Source organism: Puma concolor, chromosome B3 (genome assembly GCF_028749965.1).
Source record: "Puma concolor isolate L17-30 chromosome B3, mPumCon1.1.hap2, whole genome shotgun sequence".
Taxonomy (NCBI): domain Eukaryota; kingdom Metazoa; phylum Chordata; class Mammalia; order Carnivora; family Felidae; genus Puma; species Puma concolor.
In genome coordinates this window covers 93,875,002-93,901,092 of record NC_141672.1, presented here as the reverse complement: position 1 = coordinate 93,901,092, position 26,091 = coordinate 93,875,002, and the positions used below count along the sequence as shown (strand labels likewise).

Below are 26,091 nucleotides of genomic sequence, written 5' to 3'. Positions count from 1 at the left end.
AAGTTGCTGTGATGTACTTCTGCAGGTTCACGTGGAATGAATTACGTTGCCTCAGGAGACATGGACTGTTTATCTAGTGGTTGCATTCCTGAGAAGGAAGCTAAAGGGCATGTAACAAAAAATAATGAGCTTTGGAGTAAAAAATCTGGATCCCGATCCTAAACTGTCGCTCACAAGCAGTGTGATTTGGGACAAGTTAGGCTTCCCTAATCTTAGTTTCTTTTTTCATTTCTAAAACGAGAATGATGTCTGCTTCATTAATATGCCCAGAATAAATTTTGCACATAGAAGCAGAAGCATTTTTTAACATTCCAAATATATTTGTTTGGCTTTGATTAAAATGAAAACTATAGATACACAAGTTATTTCAAATAAGAAACTTTTTTTTTCTTTTTTTTTTCTTTTTGGAGTTTCATTTTTTTTAGATGAAATTTATTGTCAAATTGGTTTCCATACAACACCCAGTGCTCATCCCAAAAGGTGCCCTCTTCAATACCCATCACCCACACTCTCCTCCCTCCCACCCCCCATCAACCCTCAGTTTGTTCTCAGTTTTTAACAGTCTCTTATGCTTTGGCTCTCTCCCACTCTAACCTCTTTTTTTTTTTTTTCCTTGCCCTCCCCCATGGGTTCCTGTTAAGTTTCTCAGGATCCACATAAGAGTGAAACCATATGGTATCTGTCTTTCTCTGTATGGCTTATTTCGCTTAGCATCACATTCTCCAGTTCCATCCACGTTGCTACAAAAGGCCATATTTCATTTTTTCTCATTGCCACGTAGTACTCCATTGTGTATATAAACCACAATTTCTTTATCCATTCATCAGTTGATGGACATTTAGGCTCTTTCCATAATTTGGCTATTGTTGAGAGTGCTGCTATGAACATTGGGGTACAAGTGCCCCTATGCATCAGTATTCTTATATCCCTTGGGTAAATTCCTAGCAGTGCTATTGCTGGGTCATAGGGTAGGTCTATTTTTAATTTTCTGAGGAACCTCCACACTGCTTTCCAGAGCGGCTGCACCAATTTGCATTCCCACCAACAGTGCAAGAGGGTTCCCGTTTCTCCACATCCTCTCCAGCATCTATAGTCTCCTGATTTGTTCATTTTGGCCACTCTGACTGGCGTGAGGTGATACCTGAGTGTGGTTTTGATTTGTATTTCCCTGATAAGGAGCGACGCTGAACATCTTTTCATGTGCCTGTTGGCCATCCGGATGTCTTCTTTAGAGAAGTGTCTATTCATGTTTTCTGCCCATTTCTTCACTGGGTTATTTGTTTTTTGGGTGTGGAGTTTGGTGAGCTCTTTATAGATTTTGGATACTAGCCCTTTGTTGGATATGTCATTTGCAAATATCTTTTCCCATTCCGTTGGTTGCCTTTTAGTTTTGTTGGTTGTTTCCTCAAATAAGAAACTTTAGAGACCAAGAAGAAATATGTTTGTTTTTTTTTAAATCAAAACAACATTCTGGAAGAGGGAAAACTATGGAGACAGTTAAAAGATCAGTGGTTTCTGGGGGCTAGAGGGGAAGGAGAGGTAAATAGGAGGAGCACAGAGGATTTTTAGGCTAGTGAAAATACTCTGTATGATACCATAATGATGGCTCTATGCCCTTGCATGTTTGTTCAAAAGATGTACAACACCATGAGTGAACTGTAATGAAAACTATAGACTTCTGATGATAGTGTCCAATGTAGGTTCATTAATTGTAAAAAACATACCACTTGGGGATTGGGGGGATGTTGATAGTGGGGAAGGCCACTATGTGGGAAATCTCTGTACCAACCTGTTGATTTTGCCATGAACCTAAAACTGTTCTAAAAAATAGTCTTAATTTAGGGGTGCCTGGGTGGCTCAGTCAGTTGAGTGTCCAACTCTTGGTTTCCGCTCAGGCCATGACCTCATGATTCATGAGCTCCAGCCCTGCATCAGGCTCCATACTGACAACACCGAGCCTGCTTGGGATTCTCTCTCTGCCCCTCTCTCTGCTCTTCCCCTGCTTGTTCTGTCTCTCCCTCAAAATAAATAAATAAACTTAAAAAACAAATAAAAATAATCTTAATTTAAAGAATCAAAGCACTAGGATAGTCATTAAAGTTTGTTTAGATGGAGAAAATGAACAAATATTTATATAACAGTTACTTTGAAATTCATCTTAAATCTGTATCTTGTCATCATAACATTGAGTCTCCATTTAAATGTTTGCAAAAATAGTATTGTTTTACTAATTTAAAGACTATTAAGTTGTGACTATGGATGCTTGCTCTAGGAAACTACAGCTGTTAAAATGTATAAGTGGAGGGGCGCCTGGGTGGCGCAGTCGGTTAAGCACCCGACTTCAGCCAGGTCACGATCTCGCGGTCCGTGAGTTCGAGCCCCGCGTCGGGCTCTGGGCTGATGGCTCAGAGCCTGGAGCTTGTTTCCGATTCTGTGTCTCCCTCTCTCTCTGCCCCTCCCCCGTTCATGCTCTGTCTCTCTCTGTCCCAAAAATAAATAAATGTTGAAAAAAAAAATTTAAAAAATGTATAAGTGGAAAACTGTTCGCTTAAAATGTTAGCCATTTCTTAAGAGGTGATTTCCCCCACCAACCTAGTGAAAATTAATCCCCTAACTATTCTTTGAGTGGTTTATTTTATGAACTAACCACTATAAAAAGATTGTACAGACCCTCAAAATTATAAACAGATCTGAAGGGAATTTTTTCTTGAAAAATGTATCTTACATATAACAAAAAAGTGGCTAAAATGCATTAACTTTAAAATACAATGCAGAAACTGAATTTTCCTCAACACATATAAATATTTGTCCTAATCAGCAAGGTCTGCAACCTGTTCCCTATTCCTTGAAAGCTCATATTCCACATAGCCCACAGTCTGGCCAAACCTCAAAAATTCTAAATTAAATATTTTAAGTTAGAGAAGGACAACCCCATCTTTCCTCATTAGGACCTTGCTTCCAAGGGGCTAACCCACCTGGAGGCATGTTTGCTGGTTTAAGAGCCATTCTAACTTAGCTGGGAGATGAAGGACAAGGGAGATATGCAGATCTTGGCAATGACAGCTGTCCTACACTTTCATAAAGTTTTCATTATCTCTGGGTTGGCTGCTGACTCTGTTTTGATAACAGCCTTCTATATCAGCTGGCGGGTATGTGAGCAAGAGAGAAAGAAAGAGAAAGAGAATGATAAAGCAAATTGGCCAAAATATTAACAATTAGTAAATATAATGTATATAGGTGTTCTTTGTACTACTCTTACAATTTTTTTTAACATTTAAAATGATTTCAAAATAAAAAGTTAAAAATAAAAAAGATACATGCCGTGAGTTCCGTGTAAGAATCTCCCCAAACATCTCAAGCTGATTGGGAGGTTGGTTTGTACACAGAAAACCTCTAAACGATGGTGGTGCCTAACTTCCTTTTGTCAGCTCTGACTCAGGTGATATATCATGTTCTATGTGGATGAAGAATTAGTAACCTAAAAGGAAAGATGATTTGTCTGAGAAGACATACTACATCCCTGGTTTTCAAAAAAGTTAGGGACATAATCTAGGCTTCCTGACCCTGACTCTATGAATGTATAATACTTGACTAGAAAAGTCTGAGAAAGCCAAATGGGCTTTTGCCATCCAAATTCAAACCCTAGTACAGGTGTCTTACAAGAAAGAGAAAAGTGTGTGTGTGTGCTGGGGTGGAGGGTGGGAACAGGGTGGCCTCGACGGTTTTTCCACACCAAGGCTCATAGTCCCAGTGCTTTCTCCCAGCCTCCTTCATCCCTCCCATACGCCTCTTTTAGGAATGGTTCCTGGCCCTGGAGGATTCCACGCCAACCTGGCTCAGGTCCTTATACTCTGAATAGTTATGAAATTTCATTTAGGAGCAAGAGTAAGCCAAGGCCTAGAAAGGAACATATGTTGCAGCAGCTCTGATGCTGGAGCCTGGGTGCAACACTGGGAGTGAGCCACTAGCCCAGCAGCAGGTGGCCTCGTGAGCCATATGGATGTTCTCCACATGCACACCCTTCTCAGCACCCTGCCAGGGGAGCTTTAGGCAGGACGGCCTCCTTTCTTTGGACAAGTTCATCGATTGGCAATCAAACTTGGGCTCAACTTTGACCAAAGCTTTAAAATACAGTGTATTAATGGAAAATTGGGGGTATAATAAGACCAATATATCAGGAAGTGATTCTGTAGAAAAGATCATTTATCACTCACAGTTCCCAGGAGGAGGGAGCAAGCCATGCCATGGGGTGGGGTGGGGGTGAAGATACATGCGGAAGCATCATGGTCATTTAAGAATCAGAGGAAAAGGGAGGAACTGTTGTTGGCAAGAATCTTTATTGTAATTTCTGCAGGGCTGGATTTATAATTTGCATCACAAGCATTGTCACACACTCCATCTAACTGGACAATTTATGTTACACTCCCATTGCATCCACTGGTTTCTTGAGGCACCAAAACATTAAAAATAATGTAAAGGACTCTAATAAAAATAGAGGTAGCAGCAAACCCAGAGGCAAAGGCAACTGTGATATAAAAAGTAGGATGGTTTCAACTGTTCAGAATTGGCATAATGACTATGCCAATTGACTATGAAGAGAACTCTGAGCTTTCTGTGAAGTTCCAGGCTGGTAGAGTTCAGACTTAAGATGGTAGACTTGATACTTTTGTGGTCCCTAGAGAATAAAGCTAGATGTGAATGAGAGTTTGAACTAAATGAACTCTATACCTTATCCAGCTCTACTACCATAAAATAACATATGGAACAGTTCAAGGAGAAAAGACAGTAGGCCAGCAGGATCCCCAGTCCAACCAAGTCTTTGTTCCTATCTTCTGAACCCTAGACCACAAAGAGCTAGGCACAACTTCTGGTCACAGTAGAGCCAGAATATTTGCTGTCTCTCTGCACAGACAAATTTCTCATGATGTCCCCACTTAAATAGGGTGTCTTAAATAGGGTGTTCAAAGGCCCCCAGGACAGGGCTAGCTGGGAAACTGCATGAGGAATGAGGCACACTACAAAGGCAGAGAAGCAATAGAGGAATACTGTAATAGAAAAGAGGGTCCACAATGAAGAAGATGGTTATGTTTGTGTCCCTAACATGGGACATACACTATGGTTTTCTGTCATTATTTTACTGCTTATGATTCTATGGCATTTTAGAATGAAGAGAAAGCTGAATGGGATGGTGAGTACCAGTCTAAGTGTTTGCAGGCATGACCTCTTACTTCTGACTTTGTGAATCCTTGCCTTGGATCCTTGCCATTTTGCCTTCCTAGGCTGCTGCCTAATGCTTCCCAGTTCCTCATATTTCCCTAATAATATCTGACTCATAACTGGCTCTCTAGAGAGTTTGAAAAGGCTTTTATATTGAGTGCCTGCATTGGTCACCTCTGTGAAATCAGTTGGGGGCTTTGCTCTATTGGATCATTTGTTTTTATGCTGGGCCACCTAAGAGGGCATTGGCTATAGTGATATCTAAATTTTCCTTTTCCCCTGTGATGTCTCATTCCAACCTCCTTGTGGTGGTATTTCAGGGTATATCTCCCTTAAATGTGTTTTGACCACCCAACTGCCAGCTAGAACCAGGACTTAGATATCCTGGGTGGTAAGATTTAATGAGTGACTTTTATTAATTCCTAAGTAATAAAATTTAAAAATAAGTCTTCAGATGCATTTAAAAATGTGTCATGTATTATTTTAGGCATGTGAGCTATGAAATAATGGCAATAATGATGTGTTTAAGCCCATTAAATCATGTAGCTGGCTGAAAGTGTTCCATAAAATAGAGTGGGAGTAATAACTGTAGGTCAAATTGAATTTTGAAAGATGACCACACAGGGACCAGGCAGGCTCAAGAACATGAATATACTCTGAGGCAGAAAGCATTTTAATGGAATTTCCTGAGTTTCACAGAGAACACATGTAGTTTATAAGACAAAGATAGTATGAAGGTGTGGATATTCAGTAACTGATTCAGAGATCAAATCGGATGGCCTGCTGGGATAGTCCTTCCATAAATCGATCCGTGTTTGACAGGTCCTATGTGTAAAGGAATCTGGCAGGCACCAAGGAACTCAAGGTTGATTTGTTCTAAGGTGCTTTTATGCATCCCATTCAGTGCTCTCATGAACCTTAATGAGGCAGGCAGAGCAAATAGTTGTCTCCCCACCTCACAGATGAAGCAATTGAACCTGTGGTACTTCTCAAATTCTAACGCACATGTGAAGCAGCTGGAGCTTCTGCTCAAATGTAGTTTCTGCTACGGTAAATCTAGAGTGGAGGCTGAAGTTTTGCATTTCTATTAAATTTTCAGATGTAACTGACGCTGCTATGTGTGGTGAGATCTTGTAGGACATGAATGATTCCAAATGGTCTGGCCAGGAAAAATGAGTTCAAGACATAAATAAACAGGCATCACATGTTTGCTGAACTATTATCCTGATGCTATTGGCTAATTGTTGAAAAAGTATGTAGGGCAGATCTCCACAATGGAACTTACCATAGTGAATTGTATTTTTTTTTTAAAGTTTTTTTTTTTTAACGTTTATTTATTATTTTTGGGACAGAGAGAGACAGAGCATGAACGGGGGAGAGGCAGAGAGAGGGAGACACAGAATCGGAAACAGGCTCCAGGCTCCGAGCCATCAGCCCAGAGCCCGACGCGGGGCTCGAACTCACGGACCGCGAGATCGTGACCTGGCTGAAGTCGGACGCTTAACCGACTGCGCCACCCAGGCGCCCCTAGTGAATTGTATTTTACTGCACCCTGAGCTGCTTCCTCGAGTAGGTTCCTGGAGGAGAAGTAATAGTGGTGGTAGAGGTGGTGGTGGTGGTAAGAGGGTAAGGTGGTAATAAGTAATGACAAAGATGAGGATCCTAAAAGTAATAGCTACAATTTATTGAGCACTTTCTTTGTATCAGGCATTGCACTAAGCCCTTCACATTACTGTCCTTAATCTTTTTTTTTTTTTTAATTTTTAATGTTTATTTATTTTTGAGACAGAGACAGAGCATGAGCAGGGGAAGGGCAGAGAGAGAGAGAGACACAGAATCCAAAGCAGGCTCCAGGTTCCCAGCTGTCAGCACAGAGCCCGACACGGCGCTCGAACTCACAAACTGAGAGACCATGACCGGAGCCAAAGTCGGACGTCCAACCGACTGAGCCACCCAGGCGCCCCTGTCCTTAATCTTTACTACAATCTTTCCCATGGGAAGTACTATCATATCCCTAACCTACAAAAGAGGTATTTTTTTCTAAATTTTTTTTTCAACGTTTATTTATTTTTTTTGGGGACAGAGAGAGACAGAGCATGAACGGGGGAGGGGCAGAGAGAGAGGGAGACACAGAATCGGAAACAGGCTCCAGGCTCTGAGCCATCAGCCCAGAGCCTGACGTGGGGCTCGAACTCCCTGACCGCGAGATCGTGACCTGGCTAAAGTCGGACGCTTAACCGACTGCGCCACCCAGGCGCCCCCAAAAGAGGTATTTAAGAGAGAGAAGGTAAGAGCTTAGAGCTGGTTTTCTTTCTTTCTTCTTTTTTTTTTTTTGTTGTTGTTTTTGTTTTTTTGTTGTTTTTTTTTAATATATGACATTTATTGTCAAATCGGTTTCCATACAACACCCAGTGCTCATCCCAACAGGTGCCCTCCTTAGAGCTGGTTTTCAAATCCAGGTCTGTCTTAAGATAGGGGCCATATCTTCTTCGTATCATTGTCTTTTGACAGCTGGGGGTGAGGGGTGATTTTTTTCTTTGTAAAATGGATATTTTGGGTCAAGAATAAGTCTGGACTTTCTCCTAAGTGCCACAGTGGCTGAATGGGCTGCCCTGATGGAGTGAGTGCTCTGATTCTAGGGATTTCTTGAACTGAGTGAGCAACTGGACTTAGTTGTTTTCAAACTGTGTTTTACAGAGTTGCTTCAGAAGTGACCTGACTAGGGTGAAATATAAGCCTAAAGGTCAGGCTCTGGACGCTCCTCTGCTTTTACCAGAGAAGCACTGTTTTATCTGATTTATAGGTTCAGGTTCTGTGTGAGGTTGTGTTTGGATAAATGTTTCTAATGCTATAAACATGTCCAAAGTCTTTAGACCAGATGACCTCTAATCTTGTCCAAAATTAACATTGTTTAATTTGGTCGAGATCTCAGGCCAGTGAGTGGCCGAGTTTGGATAGAGTCTGGGTCAACGGGCTCTTTCTTCTACCTTATGCTATCCTGATGCCTAGAGCTAGTACCCTCTTCTTCAGACAATTCACTGACAAAGTTACTTCTCAGAGGCCCAGTAGTTTAGGGAAAAGTACTGAAAGTTGGATGACCTTGGTACAAAACCTGACTTATCCACTAATTAGCTCTAGAGCCTTGAGCAATCATTTATTTATCCATCAGATATTTATTCTATCTCACTATGGACCAGGTAGTGTTTGTTGCATTGGGAATACAATAGTGAACAAGACAGAGTCCCTGCTCTCATCAAACTCACATTTAAAGTGGTGATACAGGGGCGCCTGGGTGGCGCAGTCGGTTAAGCGTCCGACTTCAGCCAGGTCACGATCTCGCGGTCCGTGAGTTCGAGCCCCGCGTCGGGCTCTGGGCTGATGGCTCGGAGCCTGGAGCCTGTTTCCGATTCTGTGTCTCCCTCTCTCTCTGCCCCTCCCCCGTTCATGCTCTGTCTCTCTCTGTCCCAAAAATAAAAATAAAAAACGTTGAAAAAAAAAAATTAAAAAAAAAAAAAAATAAATAAAGTGGTGATACAGAGAATAAAAAGTAGATTGATAAACAAGGTAATTTCTACTCATAAGGATCACTACACATGTGGAAAAATAAAATAAAATGGGTAAGGTCAGACAGTGGAAATGAGAACCTTACCTTGGGCTGTAGTAGGGGCTCTTGATGAGTCGCTCTTTACTTTTTCACCTTACAAAAGAGGAAGAATTCTCTAAAAAACAGAAACATCAACTGAAACAAAACAAGGAGATCCACATTTCTTTCTAGTTGGATCCATCCTTTGGTGTTAGATGACCTGTACTCAATGGGAAGGAGCAGACATACTTCTCTCTTCTGAGACCCCATCTTCAGAAGACTTGCCTGGGACATGTAGGCACTCAGCACATGCTTGAGTAGGAATGAGAAAGCCCCACGTGTGACACCAAGGTGTTCCAGGTCCCCCCCCCCCGCCCCTGCCACCCCTTGGTTTTTACAATATGCCCAAGCAGTGAGCAAATGCCATCAGAAGCAAACACTGGTTTCCAGGCGTTTTTGCTGTTTCTTCCTCTTGTCTTGTTTTGGCAGGCAGTTTGCTTTATTCAAAAGAACACTCCACCAGGAGACCTGAGCTCTGGTTAAAGATTTGTCACTAATTGGTCAGGTGACCTTGGGGAATCCTAGAGTTTTAGAGCACAAAAAGATTTTAGGGAAATTTTTCATTTTACAGAGAAGGAAATGAGATTCCAAGACCTTAATGCAATTCAATTCAACCTTAATTCAAGGTCATTTGGTGTATATGGACAGGTCTAGAACCTCAGGTCTCATGATTTCCAGTACACTGTTCTTTCTGTCACAAAATGTTCTCACCCTACTGGGCCTCCAGTACTTCATCTGTAATATGAAGGGACTGACATGGCTCAGGGGCCTATTCAGTGCACAGATGTGCTTTGTCCAGCTGGCATGGAGCCGTAAAGTCCTTCCACGTGAGTCCGTGGCATGGGTCATCAAGTCTCTGGTTTGACACAGACCCTGTCACTCCCATTCACCATTCTCTGTCATCTGCTCAGCCCCTGGGATCCTGGACTAGAGGATTTCTTGGATCTCTTCAACCTTGAACACATCTGATATCAAGCCTTCTCCCTTCACACTTTTAGATAGCAGACAGAATTTCTGATGGGAAAGGAGAATCTTTTGGACCAACTTTGTCCCTTTCTGGCAGAAATACCACCCATCGAATCAGAGAGGAATGAGAAATTACAAAAGTTTAGTCATCCCAACCCAGAGAGGCCAAAATCTGACTAAAGGCAGCCTCAGCTTATTATAAATTTAACTCGTAGAAAACCACCCGGCAAGATCAAGAGGTGAACCCCTTTGGGCTTAGGAATAAAAGACCCCTTATAGCTAAAACTCCACCCTTTCAGGGAGACCCCTGCATCACACATGCAGAAAGTATGTGAGGCTGGAACACAGTGTTTTCTGGGATGGCGGTGTCCCAGTGGATCCGGTCTGAAGCTTAGTGCTGGGAGGAGCAATGTTGGCTACAGATATTGGCCTCGAATGAAACAATGACTATGCATGCTTCAGGGAATTTTACTAAGTATGAGATCACCCTGGCTGTACTGGGCTTTCTTCACACAGCCTGTTATCTATAATTGGGGAGTTAGAAAAGGCAAGGACTTTAAATATCCCAGGGAGCCTATCCCCTGCCCCACAGAGTGAAGCTCTTTCTCTAGCCCTGCTATGTATCCCCGTCAACAGAACATCGGCCTCAGATCCAGGGAGGGTCTTACCTCCTGTCATTCTGCAGTAGAATGCACACTGCTGCATGGTTTGTTCTGTCAAAGGATCTATGTGGCCCAAGTGACAAAACGTCAATTCCATTATACCTCATCATTCTGATCTCTTCATTCTCCCATTTGCTCATTTATTCAACAAATATTTATTGAATATTTCCCTACTATGTACCAGATATATAGTGCTTGAGACCTTCTTAGTTAACTGATATTTTCTTCAATGGCATTTTTTTTTTAATTTTTTTTTTCAACGTTTATTTATTTGGGGACAGAGAGAGACAGAGCATGAACGGGGGAGGGGCAGAGAGAGAGGGAGACACAGAATCGGAAACAGGCTCCGGGCTCTGAGCCATCAGCCCAGAGCCTGACGCGGGGCTCGAACTCACGGACCGCGAGATCGTGACCTGGCTGAAGTCGGACGCTTAACCGACTGCGCCACCCAGGCGCCCCTTTTTCTTTTCTTTTTTTTTCTTTTTTTTTTCAATGGCATTTTAAGGGATGCTAAGGGTCTAAGACATGTTTTCTTCATTCACTTTTCTCCTTACACCCACAATGATTGTGGGGAGCAAAAATATGATTTCTCAGATTCTACAGCTCTTTTCTTTCTTCTAATCCTATAGCTATTAGAGAGCCTCAAGGCTTAATTATTGTAGCCTGAACTCTCACTATAGACTTCTGAATGATAAAAATAGGCTTTTAAAACGCCTGGCTTATATCTAGCTTAAACACACTTCTTGGGGTGCCTGGGTGGCTCAGTCAATTGAGCGTCCAACTCTTGTTTTCAGCTCAAGTCATGATCCCAGGGTCATGGGATTGAGCCCTGTGTCAGGCTCTACAATGAGTATACAGCCTATTTGGGATTCTCTATCTCCCTTTGTATCTCTCCCCTGCTCTCTTCCTCTCTCTCTAAAATAATTTTTTTTTGAAAAAAATTATCTTTATTATAAGGAAAATACATGGCAAAACAGAGATGGAAGATGGTGGGAGGGGAAGATCTAGAAAAAATCACCAAACAAGCTGCCCAAACATGGCTTCCTGCTGTGGAAGAGAGTGATTTGGCCCTTATCTTTCCCACCTTTCCTGATTCAAAGAAATCTACTGTTAGCAGGGCTGGGCCCAAGGAGCTCCATTTTCCTATCTGTTCTCTTCCTGGGAGTTTGGGAAAGGTTGTATAGTTCTCGGGCTTTCAAGATAAAGAAGACTATAAGGAGAAGGAAAAGATGTTACAGCCCTTTGTCATCCCCAGCCCCATCCTTCAGTATTTTTGATTCCAAAGAGACAAACCCCATGGGATTGGGATAACTTAGGCAACAATACTCCAAGCAGTGAGGCTGTGTTGATGAGGAAGTGAACAGCATCATACTTGGCATAGAAGCTGGCCAGGAGGTAGAGTACAATAGGAGAGATGCTGAGGAATTTGCGGGAAGAGATAAATTGGATCCCGTAGTCCATCTGTTCCCAGTGTGTCAGTAGCTGAGCCTTTCCTTGGTCAGGGGTCTCAAAGGGTGTCTCTTTCATTGTATGTAAGAAGACATACATAGCCAGGTTATGGATGACGTTGGTCAGGGTCCAGACATCAGGGATGCTGAAGAAGAAGATGCTGAGTAGAACCACATGCAACAGTCCTGCCAAGATGATGTAGGCCAGCCAGATGCCCTGGCTATTCATCACTTGAGTGTCGGGGTTTGCTTCGCTGTGTGCCACCCATACATTCATCCTGCTGGCTTCAGAAGACTGTCAGGCTCGAGGTGTGGCGCTCACTTCCGCCTCTCTAAAATACTTTAAAAAATTTAAAAACATTTCTTGGATTTCCATGTGAAAACTCAAGATGTTTAAAAATGAACTGTCTCTGTACAGCTAGCTATCCATCCTGGTTTTGGTATCTCTGTCATCAACACCAGTCCCCACCCCATCCCCGCCCCCCTGACCTCATTTTCTCAGTTTAAAAACCTTGTCTTCACTCACTTCTGATACCTCTGATACTCAGCTTCTCTACTGACTTCTTTCATCTTGTTCCCTGTGTCTGTTCCTGTCTCTCAGTTGTCACTGCCTTCTCCCCAGCTCATTTTTGGGTGGGTACATCAACCCCTGGCCCAATCTCTCCTGCACATGCACACCAGACAAATGTTCCTTAAACAGTGCTTTCATCTTACCACTTTCTACTCCTATGACATCTAAATCCTTTGCCAGGTTTCTGAGGCTCTTCATGGTCTGACTCCCCTCTACTGATCCAACAGCCTTTTCCATTTTCCTCTACATGCTCTTAGGTGGGTCTCTTAATGTTCCTCAAATGCACAAAGCTTATTTATGTTCGAACACACTTTTATTCTCAGCCAAGGCAGGCTTCTCTTCTTTCTTCCCTTAGCCTAAATAGATCACACACCTATTATTTGGAATAACTCAAGTGTCATTTCCTCCATGGACCCTTCATTGGCCAACTAAGCACCTCCTTCCTGTGGGCTTCCACAGGTCTATAGTTTACCCATAGTGTTGAGCAATCATTTACATTAGTCATTCTTGGTTTGTCCATTGTGTTTCATATTAATCTCATCTCTCCAAGAAATCAGAGCTCGTTGGTGAGGAACTATAGACTATACTATAACATGTATACTCTATTGTACTATGTTATACCACACTACACTATACTATAGAATTTTGTGCCTAAGCTTCCAAGCCTAAGCTTTTTGGTTGATTGTATTTAGGTAGACTCTATCCACATTTCCCCATGAAATAGGATGCTATTGCACTTCACTGTCCCCTTACAACTCTTTGTGTCAAATAACAGTTGATTCTTATTAAGAAAAAATAACTAGCCATGCTTATCCCATCTTTGAGAGTCCTTATCTATGCACACCTATCCATTATACATTTTCGGGCACAGAGTTTATTCTGGTGTTCTTGGCCACATCTTTTGTATTAAATTAAATCCCTCACTTTTTTTTTAATCGCCTACTCACCTGATGTCAGAGGAGAAAAATAGTTTTAAAACATATTAGAGAGATTAATTAACCTTCAAGATAGGTGTCTTTTTTCTGCCAAAGAGCTAATCATTTACGTAGAAAAGTCAGTTTGTGCCTTTCAACATGAAAAATAATTTGCCTAGAAGAAACAGGAATATGGTTGTTTATCCTCTGGCAATATATTTAACCTCGAACTCAATGAGCTACAAATCTGTTCTTTTCACAATATAAATTGACTGTCAAGGATTTGTGTACCAAATGATTATGTGCTGCATATTTCTCTCTTAATTCATGCACACCATGTATTGTATAACATTACCTCATATGCCGTAACCATCATGTATCACATGCAAGATACATAAAATACATCATGAATGTCCCACTAGATATCAAAGTCATCCAAGTCTAATTAACTTATTTTACAGACTCTTTCCTGTTCTTGTCCCAGAACATACAAACATCAGAAGTCAGAAGTCAGTCTAAATGTTTGGATACCTTATTGTAGTAAATCATAATATCTTATTTTTCTATTCTTTGGCTATCTGTACATTTAGTCTGGATTTCTTTCAAGTGCACTTCTTGTTTTTTAATGTCACTTTAAAGCCATTTAAAAAATGATACATACAGGAACTCCTTCTCATATCAAATAGGTTCATGAACTGTGAATTATTGCCTGTGACTCATTTACCATTTTAATCCTCTTTGGTTTTTCAAGAGTCAAAAGATTTTGTCTTGCTTCATGGCAGAGCAAAAGTTATACTACTTTTTATTCAGAAGAATCCATAGATGATAGGAAAATCTGTAGAAGAACATAAAGAAGATTTTCTTCACGAGCTTCATGGACATATTGAGGTTTCTAGCCATTTGGGATCTGCACTACCTCAGAGGAAGATAATACCCAGAACATGGTGGGCACAGAAGGCAAGTTGATGATATGGCCTGGACTCTGTTGCCTTTTCAGTGCAGGTTATTGTATCCACAGAGCTCAGACAAAAGAGAACAGGAGCTCCAGCCCATGACTTTGTGCGTGTACATTATTCATCAAGGGCACAAGCTTTATAAACACATTCCCCCACCCCACATCCATTCCCCTCTTCTTCTGACATGTGCTTTATGAATCCTCTACTTTTCCCATATGTATCAGGATCTGGAGTAACATAGGGAGAGCATGGGCTGGGCAATTTGGGGAGACCCCGTGACAAGAACAGTTATGCGCCCCTTATCTTGAAAGAAATAGGAATTTGTCCTCTCAAGGAAACTTGTCACATTCAAACAAAAAGAAGTAAAAGTAAGAAGTAACCCTGGGGCGTCTGGATGGTTTAGTCAATTAAGCCTCCAACTCTTGATTTTGGTTCAGGTTATGATCTCATGGTTCATGAGTTCGAGCCCCGCATTGGGCTCCATGCTGACAGTGTGGAGCCTGCTTGGGATTCTCCTCCTCTCCCTCTCTCTGTGTACTTCCCCTGCTCATTCTCTGTCTCGGTCTCTTTCTCAAACTAAATAAATAAGCCTTAAAAAAAGGAGTAAGAAGTAATCCTTACGCCTTAGAGGCCTTCAGCCATTAATATTTTAAAAAGCAAGACCTTGTGCTAATTGAAATAGAACCCTCAGGTTATGGGTTAAAACTTGTGGGTTCAAGCAGTCTGAGGTTCTGAAGTTCACTCGGATACCTATTGCCATCAAGGGATCGGTGACTGTGTATCAGGGCTCCCCAACCATCTTGCCTGGAGCAGCTGTGGCTGTTTCCATATTCATCCTGGTCAGGCGGGCTGGTCGGATCCCCAATCTCAGGGTGGAGGAAGCCGGGAGCCTTCCCAGAAGACCACAAAAGACAGGAAAACGCTAAGAAATCTTGCCAACTTGGATTGTAATTTCAGCACTTTTATGACAAATTCTTGTAATGTTTACTCATTTTCCCATTTTTTTTCCCAGAAAAGGGTATATCTCTGCCTCCCAGGGTTTGCTACATTTTTGTAGCAGCTGTCATTGAACAATGCTTACTTTTCTCCTAGTTTTCATCATGAAGTTAGAATTCATTGAAGTGGGACATACGAAGTATTTTTTCTCCTGTGGTTTTGCGACCATATTGAAGCAACAGCAATAAAGGAAATGGGTGGGGAATTGCTATTAACTCTATTGGACTTGAGTGTTCCCAAACTGAACACATTATCTTTCTAGAAAGTTACTCTCAACTGCCTAAATACCAAATTCCTTTGTTTTTCTCTCCACAACTTTATCTACTCTCTTTTTAACTAATCTGAAATGTGAATTATTTTTCCTGCTAAATGACATAGAATAACCATGGAACAGTGCTTTGCAAATAATAAGTAGTCAATAAATGTTCCAGAGTGAAAGCAATTCAATTGTGGTTTTAAACTGTCATGCCTGGGAGAGATAAATTCCAACAAATCATTCTTTTCCTACCCTTTAAAATAATGTTTACTTCTTTCTTTTTTTTTTATACGTTTATTTTTGAGAGAGAGAGAGAGAGAGAGAGAGAGAGAGAGAGAGAGAGAGATCACTAGCGGGGGAGGGGCAGAGAGAGAGGGAGACACAGAACCTGAAGCAGGCTCCAGGCTCTGAGCTGTCAGCACAGAGCCCGACACAGGGCTCCAACTCACGAACCGTGATATCATGACCTGAGCCAAAGCCAGACACTCAACAGACTGAGCCACCCAGGCTCCCCTACCTCTTCTTTCTAATGCATATTAGTAGTAAGCTATATATAGTATATAAATATATAGTATGAGCAAATAAAAAATCACTCAAAATTCTCTTATTACAATGATAATATTTTGATATGTATTTTCTTTTGGAATATATAATTACATATTTATATTTATACATGCTTATATATTTAATTTTTTATTACATAGTCAATGTTTTCCCAAATTATTAAGGGTGTGATTTTCAATAGAAATGCCATATAATATATTCATATGACTATCACAATATGTTTAACTATTGCTTTTTTGTTAGGCAACAAGATTATTTTTAATACAATAAAGCCTTGAATTGCGAGTAACTTGTGTTGTGAGCATTCCACAAGATGAGCAAACATTTCTAATAAATTTTAACTTGATAAATGAGTGGTGTCTTGCAATATGAGTAGTAGGTAATAGCAAAAGTCACAAAAGCACAACTAAACCAATGATTCTTCTCTCTCACTCTCTCACTGTGGGATTGTGGGTGACCATCTCCTATGCTCAGATGCTCAGTCTCAGGCCACTGTGTTTGGCAAAAATCAGTGATTTTTAAGAACATTGGAAGGCACTCACAACTGGAACTAGTGTATTTTTTGTCACTCCAAAACACCTATGGACAGTCCTTTGTCTTCCATACCAGAGTAAGCTTAGGAATGCTTTGCTTCTTTCTAGGTCAGGCTGCCTGCACATATAGGCCCTTTCCTCTGCTGCCTTGTTGCCAGTTACATTTAATTCAGTATATGACAAGAGTTTATTAATACTGTACTATAGTCAACATCTGTATGAGTATACCCAGTGGCCCCTGTGCAGACAAACATTGCATTGAGCCAGTAGATAGCAGTGATTCCGTTAGTGATAGTGAAGGCCATCCTACACAATAACCCTCCTCTCTCTTGTCTCCCTCACACCAGCCATGAAGGTTTCCAAAGGTAAGTGCAGGTTAATTTGTTTATTTTTCTTCATATTTTGTATTTTCTTTGTTATTTTGTATTGTATTACAGTATTGTAACCATTTTTATATGAATATTCTTGGGTTGTGGAATGAATCATCTGAGTTTCCATTATTTCTTATGGGGAGATTCACTTTGATATACAAGTGCTTTGGATTACAAGTATGTTTCCAGAATGAATTGTGCCCGCAAACCAAGGTTTTACTGTATTTCAATATTATAAATATTGAAATGAAGATGCTGTGACCATTCAGATATAAAGATCTATTTTTAGTTCTGAGGGTCTCCTTAGGGTTGATTTCTGGCATTGAAATCACTAGGTAAACGTGTTTTGGCATGTTAAGACATTTTTATTGCGGATAGTTTAAAGCATAAGGAAAAGGGCCAGAATTTTTATGTGAAACCCATGCACCCATCACTCAGCTTGCACAATGTTCAGTTTAGGGGCAGTCTTGCTTCTCCACCACTACCCACACTCCTCTCCCCCTCCTGGGGTTATCTTGGAGCAGATACCAGGCATCTGGCCATTTTGCCCTGGAACTCATCCTTAACTTTTCCCCTGGCCCCGCACAGCCAACCAGCAGCACGTCCCACTGGTTTCATCTCCAAAATATACCTTGTGCCCACTCCCCTCCATCTCTGTTGGCATCATTCTAGTTCAGGCCACCACTTTCTCACCTGGACCACTCCAATAATCTCCTAATTGGTTTCCCTGCTTCTAGTCTTGCCCACTTATCTTAAGGTAAAGATCTAATACTTCCAATAACTATTTTAAGACTAATTCTTAGAACAACTCATAATAAATTCATCTTGTATAATTCTTTGAATTTTCCTGTTGAGCATATTCTTTTTTAAAAAGGATCTCAGAGAGTGTTCAACCTGTTTCAAAGAGATCATTCTAGGTGCAACACCAACAAGTAGTCTCTTGACAGAGGAAGTAGGGGTGGGAGGGAGAGTTGTAGGCACAGATATAGATATATTTAGGAATATATAGACGTAATTATAATTACATATATATAGATTATGAAAACAGATACATAGTTGAAATCAATCACTAAGTGATATCTAAAGTTAGTATATCTGTAGGTCTTCTAAAAATATATATATGTGTGTGTGCATACATGTGGGTATATATATGTATATATGTATATATATAACTACATAGAGATCTAGATTATGGAAACAAATAGAGATATTGCCAAAATCAGCCATTAAATGAAATCTAAAACTGGTATATCTGGACATCTTCTAAAAATCATATATATATATATATATATATATATACACACATTTATATATATACACATATATACATATATGTGTGTATATGTGATGTATATATACATACATACATAAATTATATATATAAATTTATAAATATATAAATCATTTATAGACATATATGAATTTAGATGGTTGAGGGATAGTTCTGCCTAGAGAGAGGAGGTTAAATTAAATGACCCACTGAAGTTTCTTCTAGCTATTAAATTCTGTGAGTCTATGAAATTTCTTGATGTAATATAAATTTCCAGGTGAAAATTGAAAAGGAAGAAGCTTATTGCTTTTGAAGACATGATAAAGATGAGCTATCAGGTTAAAGTCAAGAAGAGTTTGATTAAGTAAATGATGGTGATGCTTACCTACTTACTAAATACAATATGTCCATTTATATCTTGTCTGTACTGTAGTTATTAAAGCCACTGTTGTCATGGAAAGTCTAGGGGGACTGAGCTGTGGTCATCTATAATGGTCTGTGGAAATTTGTGCTGACTCCTTAAGTTAGAAGACTCAGTTTCTAGCACTTCAACATTTAGAGCTCAGACTATGTCAGACAGCTCTTACTGACGTCTCTAGCTCATTTCGGCGGCAACCAACTCCATGAAGACTCCCTCCAGCTTCATGCACCTGCAGTGCTTCTCCCTCAAGGCAGTCCCATGGCTGCTTCATGCGTCTCTCACCTCCTGCACATACCTTCTTCTCAGGGAAGCCCACCCTAAGCCTGTGCTTGGAGAAATGAAAGAGTTTTTGCTTTGTGGGGGAAAGCTTAGTAGTTAAATGCTCCTTTCTTTCTTTTCCTAGATACTCAGAGTGCTCTGTGTCCACTTGGTAACACACCATGTTCTGACTCTCCCTCTTTCCCTTTGCTGGGCCCCAACTGGTCTTGTGGTAGGCAGCCTCTAAATGGCCCCTGGTGTCCTGCCTGATAGTATTCACACCCTTGGGTAATACTTTCTCTTGGATTGTAGGCTGAACCTAGTGACTATTCTAAAAACAATATAACAATGGGTATAGAATGTCACTTCTGAGATTAGGTTATAAAAAGACTCTAACCTCCATCTTGTTTGCTCTCTTTTGCTCTTTCTCTCTCCCTCTCAGAACCCTGGTTCTGGAGAAAGCAAGCCGCCACGTTGTGAGCCTGGTGAAGAGGCTCATATGGCAAAGAACAGTTGTCACTAACCAGTAGCCAGTGAGGATGTGAAGATTGCAAACACCCTCCTGAGTGAAGTGGGGGACAGATGGTCCCCCAGTCAACCCCTGAGGTACCTTTCTTGAACCTTTTACCACCACTGCCCCAGCAGATGCCTTGTAGCAACCTCAAGGGCCCCTGAATGAGAGGCCCCAGGGTAAGCTGCTCCTGAATTCTGATCCATAGAAACTGTGTGATAATATATGTGTTGCTTTAAACGGTGAACTTTTGGGGTGTAATGGAGCATTTGTAACACAGCAGTAGATAACAAACACATCATATACCCTACATCACCCCTCTCTTTCACTTTTCCCTGGGATCACACTTCCAGTAAAGTGCTCACAAACAGGATTTTGTCTCACACGGCTTTCTGGGGAAACTTGGCTAAGATATATTTTCTTTATGTTCTCTGGTAATTATTTGTCCATTTTCTCATTCTCTCTGTGACATGTGATCTCCTTTTATTTATTTATGTGACCTAGAATAAGGCAAGGTAAATCCTTTTGATTTGCTCTCTCCTCTCTTTTTCAGCTCAGGACATTTTTCCTCAGTGGTGTTTTGGGCTGTTATTTCTGTACCAGGTTTTCTCATGTCTCTCTCATGTCTCTCTGTCTCTTTAAAAACATTTTCCCTTTGCATTCTGAAGTAGGTTCTCATGTTGATTTTCACATTTCTGATTCAGTTTTCAACTAAGTTATTCTCATTACCAATTCCAAATGATAGTGACTTCTTGAATTGATAAAGATAACTTTTATGAAAAACCTTTAGATATTTTAATTAAGTTTTATATTGCCCTTTGTTTGATAAATCTGTTTTTGGGATATAGAAGATTATGGTAATAGCCTGGAACCCTGGGGAACTCAAGAGAGGGATAAATCAGTGCCGAACCAGCGGCACGGTAATGACTTGAGGACGATGTAGAAAGAGTGAAGCGGGGATAGTGTTACCTTGTTTTAACAACAAGCCCAACTGTATTATAATCAGCCTACATGTTTCCCATGAGAAGTTCCAGCCAGACAATACCATGCTCTCATGTGCTCCCCTGAGGCTGTGCATTGCCTTTCTCTGATTTTATCTTCTTTAAAGCTACACTCGATACTTGTTTCTTTTAGGTTCCATCTACATCAGAATATTTAGGGTGGGACCACTCTACTATGATTTATTCCAGGAACAGCCTTGGCAGTAAGCAAGCAGTGTCTTTATTTCACAGCTGGGAAAAACTGGTTCATAGAGAAATTAAATAATTTATCCAAGATCAGAAATCTGGGGGAATGGCAGAGAACTTTATAACATTCTCTTATTTGCAGAAATTCTTCATTTTAACAATTACAGTGTTTTGAAATCAGATAATTATGAAAATTTTTTTAAATTAAAAAATATTTGAGAGAGGGGGAGAGTGTGCATGTGAGCAGGGGAGGGTCAGAGGGAGAGGGAGAGAGAGAATCCTAAGCAGACTCCATGCTCAGCATGAAGCCCCACATAGGGCTCATTCTTATGACCGTGTGATCATGACCTGAGCCAAAGTCAAGAGTCACATGCTTACCTGACTGAGCCACCCAGGCATCCCTGTTTTTTAATTTAAATTGGTGAAATTCTCAAGATTTATCTTCAGCACCTACACTCTTCTATTTCGTGGTCTTTTATTCTTCCCTCTTTTTTCCCCTCTCTGCTTATCTGTAATGTTTCAACCAAGGATCCCTTATCAAAACCTGGCCTTAGCAAAGGAGCTGAATCTATACCCTCACACAAGAAAGGTATTTATTAATGTTTAAGATATTACTTCTTTCTAAGAATTACAAATAAATGAGCCTTGTGGAATTTGGAGGACCCGAAAAGTTAGAATGGAGGGTTGAAGGAACTGAGGTGACAAGTGGGAAAGAAGTGTGGGAAGATGTCTGTTCTTGGCTCTTATAGGTTACCATGTGAGTTCTACTTATTTCTGTTGTTGGTCACTTGCAGTGACTAGCTGGATGCGTCAGGCAGAGTACGTCAGGATTACATATTAAGAAAAAAAAGACTTTATTTTTGACAGCAGTTTTAGGTTTACAGCAAAACTGAATGGGAAGTCCAGAGAGTTTCCAAGCACCCTCCTAACCCCCGCCGTTCCTCACTTCCTCCCCTCCTATCAATATCCTGTACCAAAGTGGGATATTTGTTATAACTGATGAACCTCCACTGACATGTCATAATCCTCCAAAGTCCATGGTTTACATGAGGGTTCACTCTTGGTGATGTACATTCTGTGGGATTGGACGAATGGATAATGACATGTATCCATCATTATACCATCACAAAGAATAGTTTCACTGACTTAAAACTCCTCTATGCTCCACATAGTCATCTCTCCTTCCTCTCTAAATCCTGGAAACCAGTGATCTTTTTACTGTCTCCATAGTTTTGCCTTTTCCAGAATGCCATAGTTGGAACCATACAGAATATAGCCTTTTCAGATCAACTTCCTTTCACTTGGTAATAACATTTAAGATTTCTCCATGTCTTTCGATGGCTTGATAGCTTATTTCTTTTTAGTGATAAATAATATTCCATTGTCTCATACCACAGTTTATCCATTCCCCTACCGAGGGACATTTGGTTGCTTCCAAGTTTTGACCATTTTGAATAAAGCCACTGTAAACATCCATGTGCAGGTCTTTGTGTGGAGTAAGTTTCCAAGTGGTGCACGATTGCTGGGCTATAAGGTAAGAGTATGTTTAATTTTGTAGAAAACTGAAAAAATGTCTTTCAAAGTAGCTGTACCATTTCACATCCCCACCAGCAGTGAACAAGGGTTCTGGTTGCTCCACATCCTTATTAGCATTTGGTGTTGTCAGTGGTTTGGCCGTTATGATAGGTGGGTAGTGGTATCTTGTTGTTTTCACTTGCAATTCCCTAATGACATATGATGTTCAGCACCTTTTCATATGCTTATTTGCCATCTGTATGTCTTCTTTAGTGAGATGTCTGTTTAGGACTCGTCCATTTTTTTTTAAATTTTTTTATGTTTGTTTATTTTTGACATAGAGACAGAGCATGAGTATGGGAGGAGCAGAGAGAGAGGGAGACACAGAATCCGAAGCAGGCTCCAGGCTCTGAGCTGTCAGCCCGGAACTCATGGACCCTGAGATCATGACCTGAACTGAAGTCGGACGCTCAACCTACTGTGCCACCCAGGTGCCCCTCATGTCCATTTTTTTAATCTAGTTGTATGTTTTCTTACTGTGGAACTTCCAGAGTCCTTTGTGTATTTTGGATAACAATCTTTTATCAGACAGGTCATTTGCAAATATTTTCTTCCTGTTTTGTCTTCTCATTCTTTTGAAGCTCACACTTCTTTTTTTTTTAAATTTTTTTAATTTTTTAAATTTATTTTTGAGAGACAGAGAGACACAGAGCACCAGCAGGGGAGGGGCAGAGGGAGAGGGAGACAGAATCTGAAGCAGGCTCCAGGCTCTGAGCTGTCAGCACAGAGCCCGACGCGGGGCTCGAACCCATGAACCGCGAGATCATGACCTGAGCTGAAGTCAGCTGCCTAACTGACTGAGCCACCCAGGTGCCCCACACTTCTTTCACTTCTCGAAAATTTGCATTACCCCATTTCACTTTTATAGAAGACCTACATTAGTACCTTTTTTTCACTAACTGAAAGAAATCTTAGGATTTTCGCTTTTATGAAAAAAGGCAAAAAGTAAAAATGGTGTTCAGCGTTTGCTTTGCTGTGAGCCATTATAGAGGCAGCACACACCCCCAGCAGGGACATAGGCACCGCCCAGCTCCTTCCTCGGGAACTACACTCAGCATCTCAGCGTCAACATGCCATAGCTCTGAAATGTGTATGTGGGCATCTGTACTTTATCTCAATTTATTTTGTGCATCTGTTAGCAAGATGTGTCCTGAAATATCAGAAAAGCCCAAGAAGTTATTTTTTGGGTCTGGGAATGCTCAAAATTTTTCTATGTAAGTTAATGGTAATTGTTTCTCTGCTTTCCACTATTTCAGCTTTGAAGAAATTTTCATAGGAATGCTCTACTTTCGGATAAGGAGCGCAACCTATATTTTAAAAATAGTTTCTTTTTCATGTTCATTTATTTCTTTGTTTCTGAGAAGCAGCCTACAGAGCTGAGGTGATGAGGAAAGAACATTATGCTCTGGTATCCATGGAGTAGGGAGGGCCAAAAAGGACAGATAATTCCTTGTCTGTTTTTAGCTGCTGGACTGCAGACATCTCATCACTAGAAGCTATACAGAGATTAAGGAATGGAGTATGTGCCGTCTGGAACTGAGTTTGCCCCTAGAGATTTCTGCTATAGTCTTTGGAGCTTTAGGACCTTGTTGTCTTGGAAGTTAAACAGATCCCAAAACTGTTTCAATGTATCATATAGCTGCAGGATCAGCCTTGTGTCGCAGGGCTCCTTATCTATGAAACCAATTAGGTCCTCCAGTGCATAGTGGAGTATCATTGTAATTTGCATTTCCTTGGTAACTAATGATGTTGAACATCTTTTCATGTGCTATTTACATAATCTTCCTTTGTGAAATTTTAATATTGTGTTCATTTTTATGGGTTATTTTCTTATTGAGTTATAGACGTTCACTGTATTTTGATATAAGTACAATGTCAGATATCTATTACGACCAGTTCTCCCTTTGCCTTTGCATTTTCTTTTTTTATAATTTTTAAATGTTTATTTATTATTTTTGAGAGAGAGAGAGAGAGAGCGTGAGAGCAGGGGAGGGGCAGAGAGGGAGACACAGAATCTGAAGCAGGCTCCAGGCTTTGAGCTGTCCACATTGAGCCTATTGTGGAGCTCAAACCATGAGATCATAACCTGAGTCGAAGTTGGACGCTTTAACCTACTGAGCCACCCAGGCATTCCTGCCTTTGCATTTTTTTAACAATGTCTTTGGTGTTTTTAGTTTAGATGAAGTTCAACTTATCATGTTTCTTCTTTTGATGAGTATTTTTGTTTTCCCTGTCTAAAAAAATCTTTGCCTTCCCAAAGATCGCAAAAATATTTCCCTATATTTTTATCTAAAACTTTTTAATTTTTAAAAATTTTTTTAACATTTCTTCATTTTTGAAATACAGAGACAGAGCACAAACGGGGGAGGGCTAGAGAGAGAGGGAGACACAGAATCCAAAGCAGCTCCAGGCTCCGAGCTGTCAGCACAGAGCCTGACGCAGGGCTCGAACTCACAAACTGTGAGATCATGACCTCAGCTGAAGTTGGCCGCTCAACTGACTGAGCCACCCAAGCGCCCCTAAAACTTTTTAATTTTAATTATTTATTTTTAAGTAGACTTTCTGCCCAATGTGGATTCCAGTGTGGAGCTTGAGCTGCTTGAGCCACCCAGGAACCCCTTAAATTTTAATTTTTTACACATGTTCCTTTTAAGATTTTTATATAGGGTTAGATAAAGGTCAAGGCTTACTTTTGTCCATAGGGTTATCGGTTTTACGTATCATTTATTTAGAAGACTGTCCTTTCTGTATTGACTTACCTTGGCACTTGTATCAAAAATCAACAGCTCATATACATGTGGGTCTACTTCTGGACTCTCTTATTTATTTCATTGATCCACGGGCTATCCTGTCACCAGTACCACACTGTCTTGATAACTTAATTATAGTGTAAATGCTCTAACTTTGAGATGTTTCAAAATATTTGGGGGGAACTTCTTGTTCATCCAAATGTATAGCTCCATTCCTCCCAGCTCCTTCTTAAAACCAAAATTTTGTGCATGTAACACAACTATGAGCTGAGAAAGTGTCTGAAAGGTGAAAAAAAGAGGACGAGCTGCCTAGGGACCTCAGGATTTAAGGAAGAATAAGGTGATGAGTTTCTGGGTTTCCCTATAGCCTCTCCTATATCATGAACCGTGAGTTGCAGAAATCTCCAACCCAGACTGCCAGCAGGTACAGACATTCTCCCCCTGGCAAATAAATAACAAATAACTCTGTTCTTCCTTGTCAAAGATTGGGAAAAGGATAGCCTAACAACAAAACATTTTAGTTAAGGCCGGCCCCACTCCATCTAAACAGCAATGGAAAAACCACAGCCCCCTCTCCTATCCCACAAAAACAGACTGTGTGTCTTTGTCCCCCCACTGTGTGTCAGCAGGTTCTGAGTGGGAAGCTGATCTTCCATTTCCTGCAGAAGCACATGGTGCTGTCATTTCTATCCCAGGGTAGTGTCTGCAGAGTCCAGTGGTCAGTCGAGCCTCCATACCCATCTCCCCCCCCAACCCTCAAGAAGTAAAGAAGTGTTGACTTCTTACCAATGTGGAGTCTTTCAGTAAATAAAATGATATCTTCCCACTTATTTAGGTCTTTTATTTATTTTATCAATGGTTTATAATTTTAGTGTAAGAACTTATACGTATTAAATTTATTCCTATGCATTTCATATTTTTATAGTATTTTAAATGATTTATTTAATAAAAATGTCTTTATTTGGCCTTGGAAGATACTTTTGCTGGATATAGAATTTGGGGCTGACAATTTTTGTTTGTTT

General features: G+C 40.6%; 1 pseudogene; it reads right to left on the bottom strand.

Moving 5' to 3' along the window:
- Nucleotides 1-11,563: 11,563 nt before the first annotated feature.
- LOC112855588 (ORM1-like protein 2 pseudogene) lies at nt 11,564-12,225 on the bottom strand (annotated as a pseudogene).
- Nucleotides 12,226-26,091: the final 13,866 nt, after the last annotated feature.